This window comes from Pleurodeles waltl, chromosome 4_1 (assembly GCF_031143425.1).
Source record: "Pleurodeles waltl isolate 20211129_DDA chromosome 4_1, aPleWal1.hap1.20221129, whole genome shotgun sequence".
Taxonomy (NCBI): domain Eukaryota; kingdom Metazoa; phylum Chordata; class Amphibia; order Caudata; family Salamandridae; genus Pleurodeles; species Pleurodeles waltl.
In genome coordinates, this window is record NC_090442.1 from 39,814,007 (window position 1) to 39,838,760 (window position 24,754).

The 24,754-nt window shown below is 42.7% G+C and overlaps 6 non-coding genes across 6 annotated transcripts; all 6 read right to left on the bottom strand.

The window, feature by feature from the left end:
* Positions 1-387: 387 nt before the first annotated feature.
* Positions 388-460, bottom strand: TRNAR-UCG (transfer RNA arginine (anticodon UCG)). The gene has a single exon. It is a non-coding gene; the product is annotated as a tRNA-Arg (tRNA).
* Positions 461-9,566: 9,106 nt separating this feature from the next.
* On the bottom strand, positions 9,567-9,639 carry TRNAR-UCG (transfer RNA arginine (anticodon UCG)). The gene has a single exon. It is a non-coding gene; the product is annotated as a tRNA-Arg (tRNA).
* Positions 9,640-15,038: 5,399 nt separating this feature from the next.
* On the bottom strand, positions 15,039-15,111 carry TRNAR-UCG (transfer RNA arginine (anticodon UCG)). The gene has a single exon. It is a non-coding gene; the product is annotated as a tRNA-Arg (tRNA).
* A 5,398-nt stretch (positions 15,112-20,509) lies between these two features.
* TRNAR-UCG (transfer RNA arginine (anticodon UCG)) lies at positions 20,510-20,582 on the bottom strand. The gene has a single exon. It is a non-coding gene; the product is annotated as a tRNA-Arg (tRNA).
* A 1,751-nt stretch (positions 20,583-22,333) lies between these two features.
* TRNAR-UCG (transfer RNA arginine (anticodon UCG)) lies at positions 22,334-22,406 on the bottom strand. The gene has a single exon. It is a non-coding gene; the product is annotated as a tRNA-Arg (tRNA).
* A 1,751-nt stretch (positions 22,407-24,157) lies between these two features.
* TRNAR-UCG (transfer RNA arginine (anticodon UCG)) lies at positions 24,158-24,230 on the bottom strand. The gene has a single exon. It is a non-coding gene; the product is annotated as a tRNA-Arg (tRNA).
* Between the last annotated feature and the right edge of the window lie 524 nt (positions 24,231-24,754).

Genomic DNA, 24,754 nt, shown 5'->3' on the forward strand with positions numbered 1-24,754 from the left:
GTGTCAATCCTTTATGATTCTTCTCTAGTACTATACTTTTTCTGAGGGACAATTTGCATTATTCCTGGAGAAAATCATAGAGCTTCTACCCATGCATAGTTTCTGCTTTCTGCACGCACACACTCCCTGCACTGAGTCTACCCACAGTTCTGTTCGGAATGATTGTGCCATGACATATTGTTGTATACGTATTGCATATCCGTGGCATTTATGAAGAGGTACTTTGGTATGGCAGAAAGACAGAAAAGTAGCAATGCTGAAGGTATAACATGACTGATTGTGCAGTTTGCATTGGGCTTTCTTAAAGAGTGAGAGTGAAATGATTATTGTAAGAGTGTATTTCCAGTTTGTATGTAAAGATAAGTTGGGTGCTGTGACAAAAAGACTCAACCATGAAGGGACTCGAACCCTCAATCTTCTGATCCGAAGTCAGACGCCTTATCCATTAGGCCACATGGTCACTGACTGCAATAAGTTTGGGTGTTTAGGGTTAGGTGGTGTTGGACTTTTGCTTATGCAGGGTCATCCCCAGTCTTTTTTGCCTCCTGCCTCCTAATTTTTTCTGACATGTTGCTGTTGGCTTTTCAACTCTGAGCACTTTACCACTGCTAACCAGTGCTAAAGTGCATATGCTCTTCTGTTTAAATTGTATGTAAGTGGTTTATCCATGATTGGCATATTTGATTTACTAGTAAGTCCCTAGTAAGGTGCACTAGAGGTGCCAGGGCCTGTAAATCAAATGCTACTAGTGGGCCTGCAGTACTGGTTGTGCCACCCACATAAGTAGATCTGTAATCATGTCTCAGACCTGCCACTGCAGTGTCTGTATGTGTATTTTTACACTGTAAATTCGACTTGGCAAGTGTACCCACTTGCCAGGCCTAAACCTTCCCTTTCCTTACATGTAAGGCACCCCTAAGGTAGGCCCTAGGTAGCCCCAAGGGCAGGGTGCAGTGTATGGATAAGGTAGGACATATAGTAATGTGGTTTATATGTCCTGACAGTGAAATACTGCCAATTTCGTTTTCACTGTTGCAAGGTCTGTCTCTCTCTCATAGGATAATATGGGGGCTACCTTTAAATATGATTAAAGTGTAGATTCCCCTAGAGAGTAGATGGACAGGTGGAGTTTGGGATCCCTGAACTCACAATTTAAAAATACATCTTTTAGTAAAGTTGATTTTGAGATTGTGAGTTTGGAAATGCCACTTTTAGAAAGTGAGCATTTTCTTGCTTAAACCATTCTGTGACTCTGCCTGGTTTGTGGATTCCCTGTCTGGGTCAGTTTGACAGTTGGGTTGTTTTTCACCTCACACCAGACAGTGACACAAAGGGAGCTGGGGTGGGATCTGCATTTCCTGATTAGCCATCTCTGCTAGGAGGGAGGGGTGGAGTGGTCACTCTCATCTGAAAGGACTGTGCCTGCCTCTGACAATGCTGTCTCCAGCCCCCTGGTGTGTGTCTGAGGCCTTGCCTGGGCAAGGCAGGATTTCACAAGAAGGTGTGAGTCCCCTTTGAAGAAAGGTGACTTCAAAGACTAAAATGGGTATAAGAAGGGCACCCAAACTTACAAACTTTAGAAACACTTCTGGAATCAAGGGGAACCTCTGCCTGGAGAAGAGCTGATCGCTGAGGAACAAGTGCTGCCCTGCCTGTGACTGTGCTTTGTGGAGCTTTCCTGCAGTGCTGCTTCTGCCAGAGTAAGAGGGCAAAGACTGGACTTTGTGTGCCTTCCATCTTGAAGAAGAAATCTCCAAGGGCTTGATGTAGAGCTTGCCTCCTGTTGTTGAAGTCTCAGGGATAGCAAAGACTTCTTCCTGCCAGCACCTGGAGTCTCTGGAGAGACCCCTACTCTGCTCTGTGGTGCCCTTCCAGTTCCTGGGACCCTGAAAGGAGAGGCTGGCAGCCTAAGGACAAAAATCCACGCACCGAGCGCCGTGCGGAGAAAAGATCGACGCGAATCCGATCGCGGCTGAGAAAACGACGCGACGCCGGTTCCGCAGCTGAGAAACGACGCCGCAGGAAACGCGACCGAAAAACCGACGCCCGGAGCAGGAGAAACGACGCGCAGCATCGCTGACGGAGGCTGAGAGATCGCACCCTGCGCCGCGGGACTTTCGGATCGTCGTGTGGCTGGCTTTTTCAACGCGCACCGCCGTGCCGAGTTGTTTTCGACGCACACAGCCGTGCAGGGTTACTTTCGATGCACACCGCCCGTGCGGGGTTATTTTTGACACAAACCAGGTACATTTACACGCTAGCAGCGCTAGTGTGTTGTTACAACTACCTAAAGACTCTTTTTATTTTAAACCTTTAAAAAATCATAACTTGACTTGTGTATGTTGGATTTTTGTCGTTTTGGTCTTGTTTTGTCTAGATAAATATTTCCTATTTTTCTAAACTGGTGTTGTGTCATTTTGTAGTGTTTTCATTAAGTTACTGTGTGTGTTGGTACAAATACTTTACGCCCAGCACTCTGAGGTTAAGCCTACTGCTCTGCCAAGCTACCAAGGGGGTAAGCAGGGGTTAGCTGAGGGTGATTCTCTTTTATCCTAACTAGAGTGAGGGTCCTTGCTTGAACAGGGGGTAACCTGACTGTCAACCAAAGACCCCATTTCTAACATTGGTGACCAGCGGTCGGGATTGGACTTGTATTTGTACTTGACATACAGTAATTAAGTGTACACTACTGTTTTGATCTCAGACCACTACGTGACCACATACTACTTGTCTTGTGATTCTGCTTTTTGTTCTCTGATGTCCTCCTGGAAGTATTGATGATATTTTTGGACTTTGTTTTTTGGTTGTGAAGCCTTTGCAGAAATGGAAGTCAATTTCTGGCACCTATCTATGTATAAAAAGTGGCAGCTTAAAGCATTCTGCATGGAAAGGGGACTGGCTGTGAACAAGGAATCCAGAAGGGAGGATCTTGAGTCAGCCCTGTTTCAGGATGAATTGAAACGTTGTCAGGCAACACCACCAAATGAGTCTGAGGAGGATAACTACTCTGAGGAGGAGGACTACTCCAAAGAGGAGGGCAGTGGCCCTGAGGAGGGAACAGAAAGAGATGATAGGCTCCTAGCTCGAATCCGGAGTCTGGAAGAGCTTAAGAGGGCCGAGGAGAAGAGAGCCTTAGCCCTGGCAGAAAGGAGGAGGGACTTAGAGATTAAAAAAATGATTTATGCTTACGAGCTTAAATTGAAAGAGCTGGAAGTCATGAGGGCTGAGTCCAGCTGGAATGGTGGCAGCAACAATTGTATATCCAGTGATGCTGCAGAAGTACACATGCCCAGAGAGGTGGTGCCCTACTTGAAGGAGGGAGTTAACACACGCCAGGAGGTTCAGGGGTATGAGGTAGCTCCAGTGATGCACAGGGTCTCTGAGGTGGATTGGGGAACTGGCATGGGGAGTCATATTCCTACTGGTGGGAGGGACACTCTACTGACTCTAGTTGAGAGTGACAGGGAGAGGGGTTCCCCCCAAGTAGAAGTCCTGGTTATGGAGTGTGAAGACATCCCAGAAGAGTGTGGGTTGAGTGTCAGGGACAGTCAGGTACTGTCTCACCAGTCTCAGGAGGGTGATGTGGGGTGCTTTGTCAAAGCAGAGTCACTGGATGGTTGGGTGAAGGGTACTTTGGTTAATTCATGTGAGGGGCTGAGTGATGTAATTGCTGGAGAGCATATGTCTAGTCCTTATTTTCCAGAGCTATGCCAACACCAGGTGGAGTGTGAGTTCTCTGACCCCAGGGAGCTTACAATGGAGGCAGACTTCTGGGTGAGTACCAGAGAGTCTGAAGAGGCATTTGGGGGTGCTCCTGAGAGGAGTGGTCTAGGTAGTTCCCAACCAGGTGAGGTAGGGAAGGATTGTAGTGTCCCAGGTAGGTCCCAGTGTAGTGGGATGGGTGAGGGACCCCATGTCCAGTCTCAGAGGAGAGGGAATGGGGATGGGTTGAGGCCCAAGGTGCCCGAGATCCGGTCCCAGGTCCTGGAGGGTTCCCTGCGGGAACCCCAGGAGGGGAGCCTAGCCTGTACCATAGGGCCATCTGTTGAGGGAGACCCCACAGTGTCAGGAGAACTTGGGGGGGCGGCTGTAGCCAGCGTCCCACCAGTTCTGGTGTCTGGCAGTACCACTCCTAGTGAGGGGTTGCAGAAGTCCAGACAGAGGGTTGAGAGGGGGTTGCGGACCCCAGTGGAGAACCTGGAGGGTCAGGGGTCAGCTCTGAGTGCAGAGCCCCCCAGGAATGACCTTGGTGAGACCATTTCTGGGCTGGGGGGAATCCAGACTCTGTCAGATGGGCAGAGGTCAGGAGACCTGCGCCAGCCAGACTCTTGTATGGCCCTTGGGGAAAGTGTTTCCCTTGTGGGGGGTAGGTGTGCCCCCCAGGAAGTCCTGGTGCGCCAGGCAATGATTCAACCGCAGGATGGTGACTCTGGGTTGGATGATCAGGTTCAGGGGGTAAACTCTGACCTGATGGGGAGTACGTGTGCTCCCAAGGAAGTCCTGGTGCGCCAGGCAGTGGTTCAACCGCAGGGTAGTGACTCTGGGTTGGATTGCCAGATTCAGGGGGTAAGCTCTGATCTGGTAGGGGGTAGGTGTGCTCCCCTGGAAGTCCTGGTGTGCCAGGCAATGGTTCAACCGCAGGGTGGTGACTCTGGGTTGAATGATCAGGTTCAGGGGGTAAACTCTGACCTGATGGGGGGTAAATGTGCTCCCAAGGAAGTCCTGGTGTGCCAGGCAGTGGTTCAACCGCAGGGTGGTGACCCTGGGTTGGATGACCAGGTTCAGAGGGTAAACTCTGACCTGGTAGGGGGTAGGTATGCCCCCCAGGAAGTCCTGGGTTGCCAGGCAGTGATCCAGTCTGTGGGTACAGACCCTGGATTGGGAGGCCAGGTTAAGGGTGTCCCCCCTGACCTGGAGGAAGGGGCTACTGCTAACAGTACCCCTACCATGTTGTCTTCTGGGGGGGCCGCTCCTAGTTGGGTGGTTCAGGACCCCAGAAGAGAGGGCAGGGGGAGGGAAGCCTCACCCCTGGCCCTGGTCCAACCTGAAGGTACAGACCCCAGGTTGGAGGATCAGTTGCAGGTTAACATCCCTGCACTGATGGAAGAATTGTGCAGGACTGCTTCTACAAGCACCCTGACAGTTTTGGACTCTGGGGGTGCCGCTTCTGCAGGGAGGGTACAGAGCCCCAGAGGGGAGGACCAGGGTCAGGTTGTCATCCCTGACCTGGTGGAAGAGAGAGTGGTCAAAGGGTGCCAGGCACCTGGGGCTACCGCCCCCCACTCTCCACAGTCACAGTGGTTAGAGAGGCCTGAGGTCGGGCTCTCATCCCTGACAGTTGTCTGGGGCCACTGTGGCTTGCTGTCCTGGTGGACAGAGTTGCCCCTGGGGGGGGGAGGACGAGAGTCACACCTCGGGGGTGGAGTGGGCAACACCACTGTGTTGGCCCTGGTGGTACTATCTGCCCATTGCAATACATCTGTGAGCAAAGTAAAGTTAGGTGTTGCACAGATGGTGTCTGTAGATGTGGAGAAGGGTTCCCCATGGGTTAGCTTAGTGGGCCCTGAGAGTATGGACAGAGGGATCCAACTGGAGTCAGGAAGGCGTAGAACTGGAACATGCCCCTGCTGTTGTGGGCCTGGGTCCCTGTTCTATCGCCCCAATCAGGGAAGTACATCAAGGTATTGATTGTTCTCCCCTGGCTTTAGGCTGGTAGGGGGTCGTGTTGGACTTTTGCTTATGCAGGGTCATCCCCAGTCTTTTTTGCCTCCTGCCTCCTAATTTTTTCTGACATGTTGCTGTTGGCTTTTCAACTCTGAGCACTTTACCACTGCTAACCAGTGCTAAAGTGCATATGCTCTTCTGTTTAAATTGTATGTAAGTGGTTTATCCATGATTGGCATATTTGATTTACTAGTAAGTCCCTAGTAAGGTGCACTAGAGGTGCCAGGGCCTGTAAATCAAATGCTACTAGTGGGCCTGCAGTACTGGTTGTGCCACCCACATAAGTAGATCTGTAATCATGTCTCAGACCTGCCACTGCAGTGTCTGTATGTGTATTTTTACACTGTAAATTCGACTTGGCAAGTGTACCCACTTGCCAGGCCTAAACCTTCCCTTTCCTTACATGTAAGGCACCCCTAAGGTAGGCCCTAGGTAGCCCCAAGGGCAGGGTGCAGTGTATGGATAAGGTAGGACATATAGTAATGTGGTTTATATGTCCTGACAGTGAAATACTGCCAATTTCGTTTTCACTGTTGCAAGGTCTGTCTCTCTCTCATAGGATAATATGGGGGCTACCTTTAAATATGATTAAAGTGTAGATTCCCCTAGAGAGTAGATGGACAGGTGGAGTTTGGGATCCCTGAACTCACAATTTAAAAATACATCTTTTAGTAAAGTTGATTTTGAGATTGTGAGTTTGGAAATGCCACTTTTAGAAAGTGAGCATTTTCTTGCTTAAACCATTCTGTGACTCTGCCTGGTTTGTGGATTCCCTGTCTGGGTCAGTTTGACAGTTGGGTTGTTTTTCACCTCACACCAGACAGTGACACAAAGGGAGCTGGGGTGGGATCTGCATTTCCTGATTAGCCATCTCTGCTAGGAGGGAGGGGTGGAGTGGTCACTCTCATCTGAAAGGACTGTGCCTGCCTCTGACAATGCTGTCTCCAGCCCCCTGGTGTGTGTCTGAGGCCTTGCCTGGGCAAGGCAGGATTTCACAAGAAGGTGTGAGTCCCCTTTGAAGAAAGGTGACTTCAAAGACTAAAATGGGTATAAGAAGGGCACCCAAACTTACAAACTTTAGAAACACTTCTGGAATCAAGGGGAACCTCTGCCTGGAGAAGAGCTGATCGCTGAGGAACAAGTGCTGCCCTGCCTGTGACTGTGCTTTGTGGAGCTTTCCTGCAGTGCTGCTTCTGCCAGAGTAAGAGGGCAAAGACTGGACTTTGTGTGCCTTCCATCTTGAAGAAGAAATCTCCAAGGGCTTGATGTAGAGCTTGCCTCCTGTTGTTGAAGTCTCAGGGATAGCAAAGACTTCTTCCTGCCAGCACCTGGAGTCTCTGGAGAGACCCCTACTCTGCTCTGTGGTGCCCTTCCAGTTCCTGGGACCCTGAAAGGAGAGGCTGGCAGCCTAAGGACAAAAATACACGCACCGAGCGCCGTGCGGAGAAAAGATCGACGCGAATCCGATCGCGGCTGAGAAAACGACGCGACGCCGGTTCCGCAGCTGAGAAACGACGCCGCAGGAAACGCGACCGAAAAACCGACGCCCGGAGCAGGAGAAACGACGCGCAGCATCGCTGACGGAGGCTGAGAGATCGCACCCTGCGCCGCGGGACTTTCGGATCGTCGTGTGGCTGGCTTTTTCAACGCGCACCGCCGTGCCGAGTTGTTTTCGACGCACACAGCCGTGCAGGGTTACTTTCGACGCACACCGCCCGTGCGGGGTTATTTTTTACGCAAACCAGGTACATTTACACGCTAGCAGCGCTAGTGTGTTGTTACAACTACCTAAAGACTCTTTTTATTTTAAACCTTTAAAAAATCATAACTTGACTTGTGTATGTTGGCTTTTTGTCGTTTTGGTCTTGTTTTGTCTAGATAAATATTTCCTATTTTTCTAAACTGGTGTTGTGTCATTTTGTAGTGTTTTCATTAAGTTACTGTGTGTGTTGGTACAAATACTTTACGCCCAGCACTCTGAGGTTAAGCCTACTGCTCTGCCAAGCTACCAAGGGGGTAAGCAGGGGTTAGCTGAGGGTGATTCTCTTTTATCCTAACTAGAGTGAGGGTCCTTGCTTGAACAGGGGGTAACCTGACTGTCAACCAAAGACCCCATTTCTAACAGGTGGTATGAATGGATGTGGAACATATCAATTACAGGTGCGCAGGACAGGATCCCATACCGTTCTTCATCTTCTTTCCATCAAAGGAGTTTTTTCAAACAATATCTAGATAATTTCCAAAGTTTCATATCTTATGCTGTGCTTTTTTGCCGTTAATCCTCCTTCTTCTTTTATTGAATACTCTGTTTTATGCTGCAATGGTATTTTTGGATTATTTGAAAAGAGAATGAAACTGCTTTGACAGTAGTTCAGACTTCCCATTTCTTGACTTGCTAATTTGCTCCCTGAATTAGCTTATACAAGTGACATGAACAGGGCCTTGACCTAAGCACGTACCTGAAAGCCTGTCACCACCTCTAGAAATAAAATTCACAGCAGCTCAAAACATTCATTTTGAAAGAGAATATTTCAAGTGAGTCCAAGTTTAATTTCAATAAAGAAAGTTGTATAAAATGACACGCTGCACATTTGGGTAACCAGCATGACTCTTTTCAGTGAAGAAGTGGAATGGTTCTGTTGCAGTATACTATCACCCTGGCAAGCTGCTACGAGGAAGAGTAAACAATATGATTAGGTTTCAGCAAAAATGTATTAGTTCAGGGTGTGCACCTCCGATAGACTTAAACTTACACACCCTGGTCTGTGAGAGTAGTGCCCTATCCATTGCGGCATTGAGGGTAATCTGCAAGACAGAGTTCCAAAATCATCCTTTCATCTCAGTTCATGGCCACATACAGTATTTCTGCAGTCATTCGTTTCACTTTTCTGTCTTTAATTAAACTGACCATTTTAAACCTCTGGCACACACCACTTCAATCTTACAGTTTTTGTGCTATCATAGGACCTTGGAACTTTTGGCAAGTGGACAGAAGCAGTCAGAGAACCACATCACAATACATACTCCTTTGTCTGATACCTTTCACAACAAACTGCTCTTGGAAAAAGACGTTAACCGGTCCTTGCTCTCAGACAGACACAGAAAGCCTATCACCACCTCTACGAACATATTTCAATCAAACCAATATATATCATTCAATAATTATGCCTCTGTATCAATATAACTACATCTCGAGACAGAAAGGAATTTAAAAAACAATCTGCCCATTTGAATAACCAGCAGAGTTTTAAGGACGTACAAATTGGAATGTGACAATTTCAGAGTTCCTCATTCATAAGAAGTCTGTGAGATAGTATCTCAGAAAGATCTCAAGTTTATAGCAAAAATGGTTGTAAGGGTGATTTATACCACACAATCGCAACTAGGTGCCTCAATCTGCAAGAGACCAGTCCTTGACAGATTACACAACTGGGGCAACGGCAAAGGCAGCAATTGTGTCAATCCTTTATGATTCTTCTCTAGTACTATACTTTTTCTGAGGGACAATTTGCATTATTCCTGGAGAAAATCATAGAGCTTCTACCCATGCATAGTTTCTGCTTTCTGCACGCACACACTCCCTGCACTGAGTCTACCCACAGTTCTGTTCGGAATGATTGTGCCATGACATATTGTTGTATACGTATTGCATATCCGTGGCATTTATGAAGAGGTACTTTGGTATGGCAGAAAGACAGAAAAGTAGCAATGCTGAAGGTATAACATGACTGATTGTGCAGTTTGCATTGGGCTTTCTTAATGAGTGAGAGTGAAATGATTATTGAAAGAGTGTATTTCCAGTTTGTATGTAAAGATAAGTTGGGTGCTGTGACAAAAAGACTCAACCATGAAGGGACTCGAACCCTCAATCTTCTGATCCGAAGTCAGACGCCTTATCCATTAGGCCACATGGTCACTGACTGCAATAAGTTTGGGTGTTTAGGGTTAGGTGGTATGAATGGATGTGGAACATATCAATTACAGGTGCGCAGGACAGGATCCCATACCGTTCTTCATCTTCTTTCCATCAAAGGAGTTTTTTCAAACAATATCTAGATAATTTCCAAAGTTTCATATCTTATGATGTGCTTTTTTGCCGTTAATCCTCCTTCTTCTTTTATTGAATACTCTGTTTTATGCTGCAATGGTATTTTTGGATTATTTGAAAAGAGAATGAAACTGCTTTGACAGTAGTTCAGACTTCCCATTTATTGACTTGCTAATTTGCTCCCTGAATTAGCTTATACAAGTGACATGAACAGGGCCTTGACCTAAGCACGTACCTGAAAGGCTGTCACCACCTCTGGAAATAAAATTCACAGCAGCTCAAAACATTCATTTTGAAAGAGAATATTTCAAGTGAGTCCAAGTTTAATTTCAATAAAGAAAGCTGTATAAAATGACACGCTGCACATTTGGGTAACCAACATGACACTTTTCAGTGAAGAAGTGGAATGGTTCTGTTGCAATATACTATCACCCTGGCAAGCTGCTACGAGGAAGAGTAAACAATATGATTAGGTTTCAGCAAAAATGTATTAGTTCAGGGTGTGCACCTCAGATAGACTTAAACTTACACACCCTGGTCTGTGAGAGTAGTGCCCTATCCATTGCGGCATTGAGGGTAATCTGCAAGACAGAGTTCCAAAATCATCCTTTCATCTCAGTTCATGGCTACATACAGTATTTCTGCAGTCATTCGTTTCACTTTTCTGTCTTTAATTAAACTGACCATTTTAAACCTCCGGCACCCACCACTTCAATCTTACCGTTTTTGTGCTATCATAGGGCCTTGGAACTTTTGGCAAGTGGACAGAAGCAGTCAGAGAACCACATCACAATACATACTCCTTTGCCTGATACCTTTCACAACAAACTGCTCTTGGAAAAAGACGTTAACCGGTTCTTGCTCTCAGACAGACACAGAAAGCCTATCACCACCTCTACGAACATATTTCAATCAAACCAATATATATCATTCAACAATTATGCCTCTGTATCAATATAACTACAACTCGAGACAGAAAGGAATTTAAAAAACAATCTGCCCTTTTGAATAACCAGCATAGTTTTAAGGACGTACAAATTGGAATGTGACAATTTCAGAGTTCCTCATTCATAAGAAGTCTGTGAGATAGTATCTCAGAAAGATCTCAAGTTTATAGCAAAAATGGTTGTAAGGGTGATTTTTACCACACAATTGCAACTAAGTGCCTCAATCTGCAAGAGACCAGTCCTTGACAGATTACACAACTGGGGCAACAGCAAAGGCAGCAATTGTGTCAATCGTTTATGATTCTTCTCTAGTACTATACTTTTTCTGAGGGACAATTTGCATTATTCCTGGAGAAAATCATAGAGCTTCTACCCATGCATAGTTTCTGCTTTCTGCACGCACACACTCCCTGCACTGAGTCTACCCACAGTTCTGTTCGGATTGATTGTGCCATGACATATTGTTGTATACGTATTGCATATCCGTGGCATTTATGAAGAGGTACTTTGGTATGGCAGAAAGACAGAAAAGTAGCAATGCTGAAGGTATAACATGACTGATTGTGCAGTTTGCATTGGGCTTTCTTAATGAGTGAGAGTGAAATGAGTATTGTAAGAGTGTATTTCCAGTTTGTATGTAAAGATAAGTTGGGTGCTGTGACAAAAAGACTCAACCATGAAGGGACTCGAACCCTCAATCTTCTGATCTGAAGTCAGACGCCTTATCCATTAGGCCACATGGTCACTGACTGCAATATGTTTGGGTGTTTAGGGTTAGGTGGTATGAATGGATGTGGAACATATCAATTACAGGTGCGCAGGACAGGATCCCATACCGTTCTTCATCTTCTTTCCATCAAAGGAGTTTTTTCAAACAATATCTAGATAATTTCCAAAGTTTCATATCTTATGATGTGCTTTTTTGCCGTTAATCCTCCTTCTTCTTTTATTGAATACTCTGTTTTATGCTGCAATGGTATTTTTGGATTATTTGAAAAGAGAATGAAACTGCTTTGACAGTAGTTCAGACTTCCCATTTCTTGACTTGCTAATTTGCTCCCTGAATTAGCTTGTACAAGTGACATGAACAGGGCCTTGACCTAAGCACGTACCTGAAAGCCTGTCACCACCTCTAGAAATAAAATTCACAGCAGCTCAAAACATTCATTTTGAAAGAGAATATTTCAAGTGAGTCCAAGTTTAATTTCAATAAAGAAAGTTGTATAAAATGACACGCTGCACATTTGGGTAACCAGCATGACTCTTTTCAGTGAAGAAGTGGAATGGTTCTGTTGCAATATACTATCACCCTGGGAAGCTGCTACGAGGAAGAGTAAACAATATGATTAGGTTTCAGCAAAAATGTATTAGTTCAGGGTGTGCACCTCCGATAGACTTAAACTTACACACCCTGGTCTTTGAGAGTAGTGCCCTATCCATTGCGGCATTGAGGGTAATCTGCAAGACAGAGTTCCAAAATCATCCTTTCATCTCAGTTCATGGCCACATACAGTATTTCTGCAGTCATTCGTTTCACTTTTCTGTCTTTAATTAAACTGACCATTTTAAACCTCCGGCACACACCACTTCAATCTTACAGTTTTTGTGCTATCATAGGACCTTGGAACTTTTGGCAAGTGGACAGAAGCAGTCAGAGAACCACATCACAATACATACTCCTTTGTCTGATACCTTTCACAACAAACTGCTCTTGGAAAAAGACGTTAACCGGTCCTTGCTCTCAGACAGACACAGAAAGCCTGTCACCACCTCTACGAACATATTTCAATCAAACCAATATATATCATTCAATAATTATGCCTCTGTATCAATATAACTACATCTCGAGACAGAAAGGAATTTAAAAAACAATCTGCCCATTTGAATAACCAGCAGAGTTTTAAGGACGTACAAATTGGAATGTGACAATTTCAGAGTTCCTCATTCATAAGAAGTCTGTGAGATAGTATATCAGAAAGATCTCAAGTTTATAGCAAAAATGGTTGTAAGGGTGATTTATACCACACAATCGCAACTAGGTGCCTCAATCTGCAAGAGACCAGTCCTTGACAGATTACACAACTTGGGCAACAGCAAAGGCAGCAATTGTGTCAATCCTTTATGATTCTTCTCTAGTACTATACTTTTTCTGAGGGACAATTTGCATTATTCCTGGAGAAAATCATAGAGCTTCTACCCATGCATAGTTTCTGCTTTCTGCACGCACACACTCCCTGCAATGAATCTACCCACAGTTCTGTTCAGAATGATTGCGCCATGTCATATTGTTGTATACGTATTGCATATCCGTGGCATTTATGAAGAGGTACTTTGGTATGGCAGAAAGACAGAAAAGTAGCAATGCTGAAGGCATAACGTGACTGATTGTGCAGTTTGCATTGGGCTTTCTTAATGAGTGAGAGTGAAAGGAGTATTGTAAGAGTGTGTTTCCAGTTTGTATGTAAAGATAAGTTGGGTGCTGTGAGAAAAAGACTCAACCATGAAGGGACTCGAACCCTCAATCTTCTGATCAGAAGTCAGCCACCTTATCCATTAGGCCACATGGTCACTGACTACAATATGTTTGGGTGTTTAGGGTTAGGTGGTATGAATGGATGTGGAACATATCAATTACAGGTGCGCAGGACAGGATCCCATACCGTTCTTCATCTTCTTTCCATCAAAGGAGTTTTTTCAAACAATATCTAGATAATTTCCAAAGTTTCATATCTTATGCTGTGCTTTTTTGCCGTTAATCCTCCTTCTTCTTTTATTGAATACTCTGTTTTATGCTGCAATGGTATTTTTGGATTATTTGAAAAGAGAATGAAACTGCTTTGACAGTAGTTCAGACTTCCCATTTATTGACTTGCTAATTTGCTCCCTGAATTAGCTCATACAAGTGACATGAACAGGGCCTTGACCTAAGCACGTACCTGAAAGCCTGTCACCACCTCTAGAAATAAAATTCACAGCAGCTCAAAACATTCATTTTGAAAGAGAATATTTCAAGTGAGTCCAAGTTTAATTTCAATAAAGAAAGTTGTATAAAATGACACGCTGCACATTTGGGTAACCAGCATGACTCTTTTCAGTGAAGAAGTGGAATGGTTCTGTTGCAATATACTATCACCCTGGCAAGCTGCTACGAGGAAGAGTAAACAATATGATTAGGTTTCAGCAAAAATGTATTAGTTCAGGGTGTGCACCTCCGATAGACTTAAACTTACACACCCTGGTCTGTGAGAGTAGTGCCCTATCCATTGCGGCATTGAGGGTAATCTGCAAGACAGAGTTCCAAAATCATCCTTTCATCTCAGTTCATGGCCACATACAGTATTTCTGCAGTCATTCGTTTCACTTTTCTGTCTTTAATTAAACTGACCATTTTAAACCTCCGGCACACACCACTTCAATCTTACAGTTTTTGTGCTATCATAGGGCCTTGGAACTTTTGGCAAGTGGACAGAAGCAGTCAGAGAACCACATCACAATACATACTCCTTTGTCTGATACCTTTCACAACAAACTGCTCTTGGAAAAAGACGTTAACCGGTCCTTGCTCTCAGACAGACACAGAAAGCCTATCACCACCTCTACGAACATATTTCAATCAAACCAATATATATCATTCAATAATTATGCCTCTGTATCAATATAACTACAACTCGAGACAGAAAGGAATTTAAAAAACAATCTGCCCATTTGAATAACCAGCAGAGTTTTAAGGACGTACAAATTGGAATGTGACAATTTCAGAGTTCCTCATTCATAAGAAGTCTGTGAGATAGTATCTCAGAAAGATCTCAAGTTTATAGCAAAAATGGTTGTAAGGGTGATTTATACCACACAATCGCAACTAGGTGCCTCAATCTGCAAGAGACCAGTCCTTGACAGATTACACAACTGGGGCAACAGCAAAGGCAGCAATTGTGTCAATCCTTTATGATTCTTCTCTAGTACTATACTTTTTCTGAGGGACAATTTGCATTATTCCTGGAGAAAATCATAGAGCTTCTACCCATGCATAGTTTCTGCTTTCTGCACGCACACACTCCCTGCACTGAGTCTACCCACAGTTCTGTTCGGAATGATTGTGCCATGACATATTGTTGTATACGTATTGCATATCCGTGGCATTTATGAAGAGGTACTTTGGTATGGCAGAAAGACAGAAAAGTAGCAATGCTGAAGGTATAACATGACTGATTGTGCAGTTTGCATTGGGCTTTCTTAATGAGTGAGAGTGAAATGATTATTGTAAGAGTGTATTTCCAGTTTGTATGTAAAGATAAGTTGGGTGCTGTGACAAAAAGACTCAACCATGAAGGGACTCGAACCCTCAATCTTCTGATCCGAAGTCAGACGCCTTATCCATTAGGCCACATGGTCACTGACTGCAGTAACTTTGGGTGTTTAGGGTTAGGTGGTATGAATGGATGTGGAACATATCAATTACAGGTGCGCAGGACAGGATCCCATACCGTTCTTCATCTTCTTTCCATCAAAGGAGTTTTTTCAAACAATATCTAGATAATTTCCAAAGTTTCATATCTTATGATGTGCTTTTTTGCCGTTAATCCTCCTTCTTCTTTTATTGAATACTCTGTTTTATGCTGCAATGGTATTTTTGGATTATTTGAAAAGAGAATGAAACTGCTTTGACAGTAGTTCAGACTTCCCATTTATTGACTTGCTAATTTGCTCCCTGAATTAGCTTATACAAGTGACATGAACAGGGCCTTGACCTAAGCACGTACCTGAAAGGCTGTCACCACCTCTGGAAATAAAATTCACAGCAGCTCAAAACATTCATTTTGAAAGAGAATATTTCAAGTGAGTCCAAGTTTAATTTCAATAAAGAAAGCTGTATAAAATGACACGCTGCACATTTGGGTAACCAACATGACACTTTTCAGTGAAGAAGTGGAATGGTTCTGTTGCAATATACTATCACCCTGGCAAGCTGCTACGAGGAAGAGTAAACAATATGATTAGGTTTCAGCAAAAATGTATTAGTTCAGGGTGTGCACCTCAGATAGACTTAAACTTACACACCCTGGTCTGTGAGAGTAGTGCCCTATCCATTGCGGCATTGAGGGTAATCTGCAAGACAGAGTTCCAAAATCATCCTTTCATCTCAGTTCATGGCTACATACAGTATTTCTGCAGTCATTCGTTTCACTTTTCTGTCTTTAATTAAACTGACCATTTTAAACCTCCGGCACCCACCACTTCAATCTTACCGTTTTTGTGCTATCATAGGGCCTTGGAACTTTTGGCAAGTGGACAGAAGCAGTCAGAGAACCACATCACAATACATACTCCTTTGTCTGATACCTTTCACAACAAACTGCTCTTGGAAAAAGACGTTAACCGGTCCTTGCTCTCAGACAGACACAGAAAGCCTATCACCACCTCTACGAACATATTTCAATCAAACCAATATATATCATTCAATAATTATGCCTCTGTATCAATATAACTACAACTCGAGACAGAAGGAATTTAAAAAACAATCTGCCCATTTGAATAACCAGCAGAGTTTTAAGGACGTACAAATTGGAATGTGACAATTTCAGAGTTCCTCATTCATAAGAAGTCTGTGAGATAGTATCTCAGAAAGATCTCAAGTTTATAGCAAAAATGGTTGTAAGGGTGATTTATACCACACAATCGCAACTAGGTGCCTCAATCTGCAAGAGACCAGTCCTTGACAGATTACACAACTGGGGCAACAGCAAAGGCAGCAATTGTGTCAATCCTTTATGATTCTTCTCTAGTACTATACTTTTTCTGAGGGACAATTTGCATTATTCCTGGAGAAAATCATAGAGCTTCTACCCATGCATAGTTTCTGCTTTCTGCACGCACACACTCCCTGCACTGAGTCTACCCACAGTTCTGTTCGGAATGATTGTGCCATGACATATTGTTGTATACGTATTGCATATCCGTGGCATTTATGAAGAGGTACTTTGGTATGGCAGAAAGACAGAAAAGTAGCAATGCTGAAGGCATAACGTGACTGATAGTGCAGTTTGCATTGGGCTTTCTTAATTAGTGAGAGTGAAAGGAGTATTGTAAGAGTGTGTTTCCAGTTTGTATGTAAAGATAAGTTGGGTGCTGTGAGAAAAAGACTCAACCATGAAGGAACTCGAACCCTCAATCTCCTGATCCGAAGTCAGACGCCTTATCCATTAGGCCACATGGTCACTGACTGCAATAAGTTTGGGTGTTTAGGGTTAGGTGGTATGAATGGATGTGGAACATATCAATTACAGGTGCGCAGGACAGGATCCCATACCGTTCTTCATCTTCTTTCCATCAAAGGAGTTTTTTCAAACAATATCTAGATAATTTCCAAAGTTTCATATCTTATGATGTGCTTTTTTGCCGTTAATCCTCCTTCTTCTTTTATTGAATACTCTGTTTTATGCTGCAATGGTATTTTTGGATTATTTGAAAAGAGAATGAAACTGCTTTGACAGTAGTTCAGACTTCCCATTTCTTGACTTGCTAATTTGCTCCCTGAATTAGCTTGTACAAGTGACATGAACAGGGCCTTGACCTAAACACGTACCTGAAAGCCTGTCACCACCTCTAGAAATAAAATTCACAGCAGCTCAAAACATTAATTTTGAAAGAGAATATTTCAAGTGAGTCCAAGTTTAATTTCAATAAAGAAAGTTGTATAAAATGACACGCTGCACATTTGGGTAACCAGCATGACTCTTTTCAGTGAAGAAGTGGAATGGTTCTGTTGCAATATACTATCACCCTGGCAAGCTGCTACGAGGAAGAGTAAACAATATGATTAGGTTTCAGCAAAAATGTATTAGTTCAGGGTGTGCACCTCCGATAGACTTAAACTTACACACCCTGGTCTGTGAGAGTAGTGCCCTATCCATTGCGGCATTGAGGGTAATCTGCAAGACAGAGTTCCAAAATCATCCTTTCATCTCAGTTCATGGCCACATACAGTATTTCTGCAGTCATTCGTTTCACTTTTCTGTCTTTAATTAAACTGACCATTTTAAACCTCTGGCACACACCACTTCAATCTTACAGTTTTTGTGCTATCATAGGACCTTGGAACTTTTGGCAAGTGGACAGAAGCAGTCAGAGAACCACATCACAATACATACTCCTTTGTCTGATACCTTTCACAACAAACTGCTCTTGGAAAAAGACGTTAACTGGTCCTTGCTCTCAGACAGACACAGAAAGCCTATCACCACCTCTACGAACATATTTCAATCAAACCAATATATATCATTCAATAATTATGCCTCTGTATCAATATAACTACATCTCGAGACAGAAAGGAATTTAAAAAACAATCTGCCCATTTGAATAACCAGCAGAGTTTTAAGGACGTACAAATTGGAATGTGACAATTTCAGAGTTCCTCATTCATAAGAAGTCTGTGAGATAGTATATCAGAAAGATCTCAAGTTTATAGCAAAAATGGTTGTAAGGGTGATTTATACCACACAATCGCAACTAGGTGCCTGAATCTGCAAGAGACCAGTCCTTGACAGATTACACAACTTGGGCAACAGCAAAGGCAGCAATTGTGTCAATCCTTTATGATTCTTCTCTAGTACTATACTTTTTCTGAGGGACAATTTGCATTATTCCTGGAGAAAATCATAGAGCTTCTACCCATGCATAGTTTCTGCTTTCTGCACGCACACACTCCCTGCAATGAATCTACCCACAGTTCTGTTCAGAATGATTGCGCCATGTCATATTGTTGTATACGTATTGCATATCCGTGGCATTTATGAAGAGGTACTTTGGTATGGCAGAAAGACAGAAAAGTAGCAATGCTGAAGGCATAACGTGACTGATTGTGCAGTTTGCATTGGGCTTTCTTAATGAGTGAGAGTGAAAGGAGTATTGTAAGAGTGTGTTTCCAGTTTGTATGTAAAGATAAGTTGGGTGCTGTGAGAAAAAGACTCACCCATGAAGGGACCCGAACCCTCAATCTTCTGATCCGAAGTCAGACACCTTATCCATTAGGCCACATGGTCACTGACTGCAATATGTTTGGATGTTTAGGGTTAGGTGGTATGAATGGATGTGGAACATATCAATTACAGGTGCGCAGGACAGGATCCCATACCGTTCTTCATCTTCTTTCCATCAAAGGAGTTTTTTCAAACAATATCTAGATAATTTCCAAAGTTTCATATCTTATGCTGTGCTTTTTTGCCGTTAATCCTCCTTCTTCTTTTATTGCATACTCTGTTTTATGCTGCAATGGTATTTTTGGATTATTTGAAAAGAGAATGAAACTGCTTTGACAGTAGTTCAGACTTCCCATTTATTGACTTGCTAATTTGCTCCCTGAATTAGCTTATACAAGTGACATGAACAGGGCCTTGACCTAAGCACGTACCTGAAAGCCTGTCACCACCTCTAGAAATAAAATTCACAGCAGCTCAAAACATTCATTTTGAAAGAGAATATTTCAAGTGAGTCCAAGTTTAATTTCAATAAAGAAAGTTGTATAAAATGACACGCTGCACATTTGGGTAACCAGCATGACTCTTTTCAGTGAAGAAGTGGAATGGTTCTGTTGCAAAATACTATCACCCTGGCAAGCTGCTACGAGGAAGAGTAAACAATATGATTAGGTTTCAGCAAAAATGTATTAGTTCAGGGTGTGCACCTCCGATAGACTTAAACTTACACACCCTGGTCTGTGAGAGTAGTGCCCTATCCATTGCGGCATTGAGGGTAATCTGCAAGACAGAGTTCCAAAATCATCCTTTCATCTCAGTTCATGGCCACATACAGTATTTCTGCAGTCATTCGTTTCACTTTTCTGTCTTTAATTAAACTGACCATTTTAAACCTCCGGCACACACCACTTCAATCTTACAGTTTTTGTGCTATCATAGGGCCTTGGAACTTTTGGCAAGTGGACAGAAGCAGTCAGAGAACCACATCACAATACATACTCCTTTGTCTGATACCTTTCACAACAAACTGCTCTTGGAAAAAGACGTTAACCGGTCCTTGCTCTCAGACAGACACAGAAAGCCTATCACCACCTCTACGAACATATTTCAATCAAACCAATATATATCATTCAATAATTATGCCTCTGTATCAATATAACTACAACTCGAGACAGAAAGGAATTTAAAAAACAATCTGCCCATTTGAATAACCAGCAGAGTTTTAAGGACGTACAAATTGGAATGTGACAATTTCAGAGTTCCTCATTCATAAGAAGTCTGTGAGATAGTATCTCAGAAAGATCTCAAGTTTATAGCAAAAATGGTTGTAAGGGTGATTTATACCACACAATCGCAACTAGGTGCCTCAATCTGCAAGAGACCAGTCCTTGACAGATTACACAACTGGGGCAACAGCAAAGGCAGCAATTGTGTCAATCCTTTATGATTCTTCTCTAGTACTATACTTTTTCTGAGGGACAATTTGCATTATTCCTGGAGAAAATCATAGAGCTTCTACCCATGCATAGTTTCTGCTTTCTGCACGCACACACTCCCTGCACTGAGTCTACCCACAGTTCTGTTCGGAATGATTGTGCCATGACATATTGTTGTATACGTATTGCATATCCGTGGCATTTATGAAGAGGTACTTTGGTATGGCAGAAAGACAGAAAAGTAGCAATGCTGAAGGTATAACATGACTGATTGTGCAGTTTGCATTGGGCTTTCTTAATGAGTGAGAGTGAAATGATTATTGTAAGAGTGTATTTCCAGTTTGTATGTAAAGATAAGTTGGGTGCTGTGACAAAAAGACTCAACCATGAAGGGACTCGAACCCTCAATCTTCTGATCCGAAGTCAGACGCCTTATCCATTAGGCCACATGGTCACTGACTGCAGTAACTTTGGGTGTTTAGGGTTAGGTGGTATGAATGGATGTGGAACATATCTATTACAGGTGCGCAGGACAGGATCCCATACCGTTCTTCATCTTCTTTCCATCAAAGGAGTTTTTTCAAACAATATCTAGATAATTTCCAAAGTTTCATATCTTATGATGTGCTTTTTTGCCGTTAATCCTCCTTCTTCTTTTATTGAATACTCTGTTTTATGCTGCAATGGTATTTTTGGATTATTTGAAAAGAGAATGAAACTGCTTTGACAGTAGTTCAGACTTCCCATTTATTGACTTGCTAATTTGCTCCCTGAATTAGCTTATACAAGTGACATGAACAGGGCCTTGACCTAAGCACGTACCTGAAAGGCTGTCACCACCTCTGGAAATAAAATTCACAGCAGCTCAAAACATTCATTTTGAAAGAGAATATTTCAAGTGAGTCCAAGTTTAATTTCAATAAAGAAAGCTGTATAAAATGACACGCTGCACATTTGGGTAACCAACATGACACTTTTCAGTGAAGAAGTGGAATGGTTCTGTTGCAATATACTATCACCCTGGCAAGCTGCTACGAGGAAGAGTAAACAATATGATTAGGTTTCAGCAAAAATGTATTAGTTCAGGGTGTGCACCTCAGATAGACTTAAACTTACACACCCTGGTCTGTGAGAGTAGTGCCCTATCCATTGCGGCATTGAGGGTAATCTGCAAGACAGAGTTCCAAAATCATCCTTTCATCTCAGTTCATGGCTACATACAGTATTTCTGCAGTCATTCGTTTCACTTTTCTGTCTTTAATTAAACTGACCATTTTAAACCTCCGGCACCCACCACTTCAATCTTACCGTTTTTGTGCTATCATAGGGCCTTGGAACTTTTGGCAAGTGGACAGAAGCAGTCAGAGAACCACATCACAATACATACTCCTTTGCCTGATACCTTTCACAACAAACTGCTCTTGGAAAAAGACGTTAACCGGTTCTTGCTCTCCGACAGACACAGAAAGCCTATCACCACCTCTACGAACATATTTCAATCAAACCAATATATATCATTCAACAATTATGCCTCTGTATGAATATAACTACAACTCGAGACAGAAAGGAATTTAAAAAACAATCTGCCCTTTTGAATAACCAGCATAGTTTTAAGGACGTACAAATTGGAATGTGACAATTTCAGAGTTCCTCATTCATAAGAAGTCTGTGAGATAGTATCTCAGAAAGATCTCAAGTTTATAGCAAAAATGGTTGTAAGGGTGATTTTTACCACACAATTGTAACTAAGTGCCTCAATCTGCAAGAGACCAGTCCTTGACAGATTACACAACTGGGGCAACAGCAAAGGCAGCAATTGTGTCAATCGTTTATGATTCTTCTCTAGTACTATACTTTTTCTGAGGGACAATTTGCATTATTCCTGGAGAAAATCATAGAGCTTCTACCCATGCATAGTTTCTGCTTTCTGCACGCACACACTCCCTGCACTGAGTCTACCCACAGTTCTGTTCGGAATGATTGTGCCATGACATATTGTTGTATACGTATTGCATATCCGTGGCATTTATGAAGAGGTACTTTGGTATGGCAGAAAGACAGAAAAGTAGCAATGCTGAAGGTATAACATGACTGATTGTGCAGTTTGCATTGGGCTTTCTTAATGAGTGAGAGTGAAATGAGTATTGTAAGAGTGTATTTCCAGTTTGTATGTAAAGATAAGTTGGGTGCTGTGACAAAAAGACTCAACCATGAAGGGACTCGAACCCTCAATCTTCTGATCCGAAGTCAGACGCCTTATCCATTAGGCCACATGGTCACTGACTGCAATATGTTTGGGTGTTTAGGGTTAGGTGGTATGAATGGATGTGGAACATATCAATTACAGGTGCGCAGGACAGGATCCCATACCGTTCTTCATCTTCTTTCCATCAAAGGAGTTTTTTCAAACAATATCTAGATAATTTCCAAAGTTTCATATCTTATGATGTGCTTTTTTGCCGTTAATCCTCCTTCTTCTTTTATTGAATACTCTGTTTTATGCTGCAATGGTATTTTTGGATTATTTGAAAAGAGAATGGAACTGCTTTGACAGTAGTTCAGACTTCCCATTTCTTGACTTGCTAATTTGCTCCCTGAATTAGCTTGTACAAGTGACATGAACAGGGCCTTGACCTAAGCACGTACCTGAAAGCCTGTCACCACCTCTAGAAATAAAATTCACAGCAGCTCAAAACATTAATTTTGAAAGAGAATATTTCAAGTGAGTCCAAGTTTAATTTCAATAAAGAAAGTTGTATAAAATGACACGCTGCACATTTGGGTAACCAGCATGACTCTTTTCAGTGAAGAAGTGGAATGGTTCTGTTGCAATATACTATCACCCTGGCAAGCTGCTACGAGGAAGAGTAAACAATATGATTAGGTTTCAGCAAAAATGTATTAGTTCAGGGTGTGCACCTCCGATAGACTTAAACTTACACACCCTGGTCTGTGAGAGTAGTGCCCTATCCATTGCGGCATTGAGGGTAATCTGCAAGACAGAGTTCCAAAATCATCCTTTCATCTCAGTTCATGGCCACATACAGTATTTCTGCAGTCATTCGTTTCACTTTTCTGTCTTTAATTAAACTGACCATTTTAAACCTCCGGCACCCACCACTTCAATCTTTCCATTTTTGTGCTATCATAGGGCCTTGGAACTTTTGGCAAGTGGACAGAAGCAGTCAGAGAACCACATCACAATACATACTCCTTTGCCTGATACCTTTCACAACAAACTGCTCTTGGAAAAAGACGTTAACCGGTCCTTGCTCTCAGACAGACACAGAAAGCCTATCACCACCTCTACGAACATATTTCAATCAAACCAATATATATCATTCAACAATTATGCCTCTGTATCAATATAACTACAACTCGAGACAGAAAGGAATTTAAAAAACAATCTGCCCTTTTGAATAACCAGCATAGGTTTAAGGACGTACAAATTGGAATGTGACAATTTCAGAGTTCCTCATTCATAAGAAGTCTGTGAGATAGTATCTCAGAAAGATCTCAAGTTTATAGCAAAAATGGTTGTAAGGGTGATTTTTACCACACAATTGCAACTAAGTGCCTCAATCTGCAAGAGACCAGTCCTTGACAGATTACACAACTGGGGCAACAGCAAAGGCAGCAATTGTGTCAATCGTTTATGATTCTTCTCTAGTACTATACTTTTTCTGAGGGACAATTTGCATTATTCCTGGAGAAAATCATAGAGCTTCTACCCATGCATAGTTTCTGCTTTCTGCACGCACACACTCCCTGCACTGAGTCTACCCACAGTTCTGTTCGGAATGATTGTGCCATGACATATTGTTGTATACGTATTGCATATCCGTGGCATTTATGAAGAGGTACTTTGGTATGGCAGAAAGACAGAAAAGTAGCAATGCTGAAGGTATAACATGACTGATTGTGCAGTTTGCATTGGGCTTTCTTAATGAGTGAGAGTGAAATGAGTATTGTAAGAGTGTATTTCCAGTTTGTATGTAAAGATAAGTTGGGTGCTGTGACAAAAAGACTCAACCATGAAGGGACTCAAACCCTCAATCTTCTGATCCGAAGTCAGACGCCTTATCCATTAGGCCACATGGTCACTGACTGCAATATGTTTGGGTGTTTAGGGTTAGGTGGTATGAATGGATGTGGAACATATCAATTACAGGTGCGCAGGACAGGATCCCATACCGTTCTTCATCTTCTTTCCATCAAAGGAGTTTTTTCAAACAATATCTAGATAATTTCCAAAGTTTCATATCTTATGATGTGCTTTTTTGCCGTTAATCCTCCTTCTTCTTTTATTGAATACTCTGTTTTATGCTGCAATGGTATTTTTGGATTATTTGAAAAGAGAATGAAACTGCTTTGACAGTAGTTCAGACTTCCCATTTCTTGACTTGCTAATTTGCTCCCTGAATTAGCTTATACAAGTGACATGAACAGGGCCTTGACCTAAGCACGTACCTGAAAGCCTGTCACCACCTCTAGAAATAAAATTCACAGCAGCTCAAAACATTCATTTTGAAAGAGAATATTTCAAGTGAGTCCAAGTTTAATTTCAATAAAGAAAGTTGTATAAAATGACACGCTGCACATTTGGGTAACCTGCATGACTCTTTT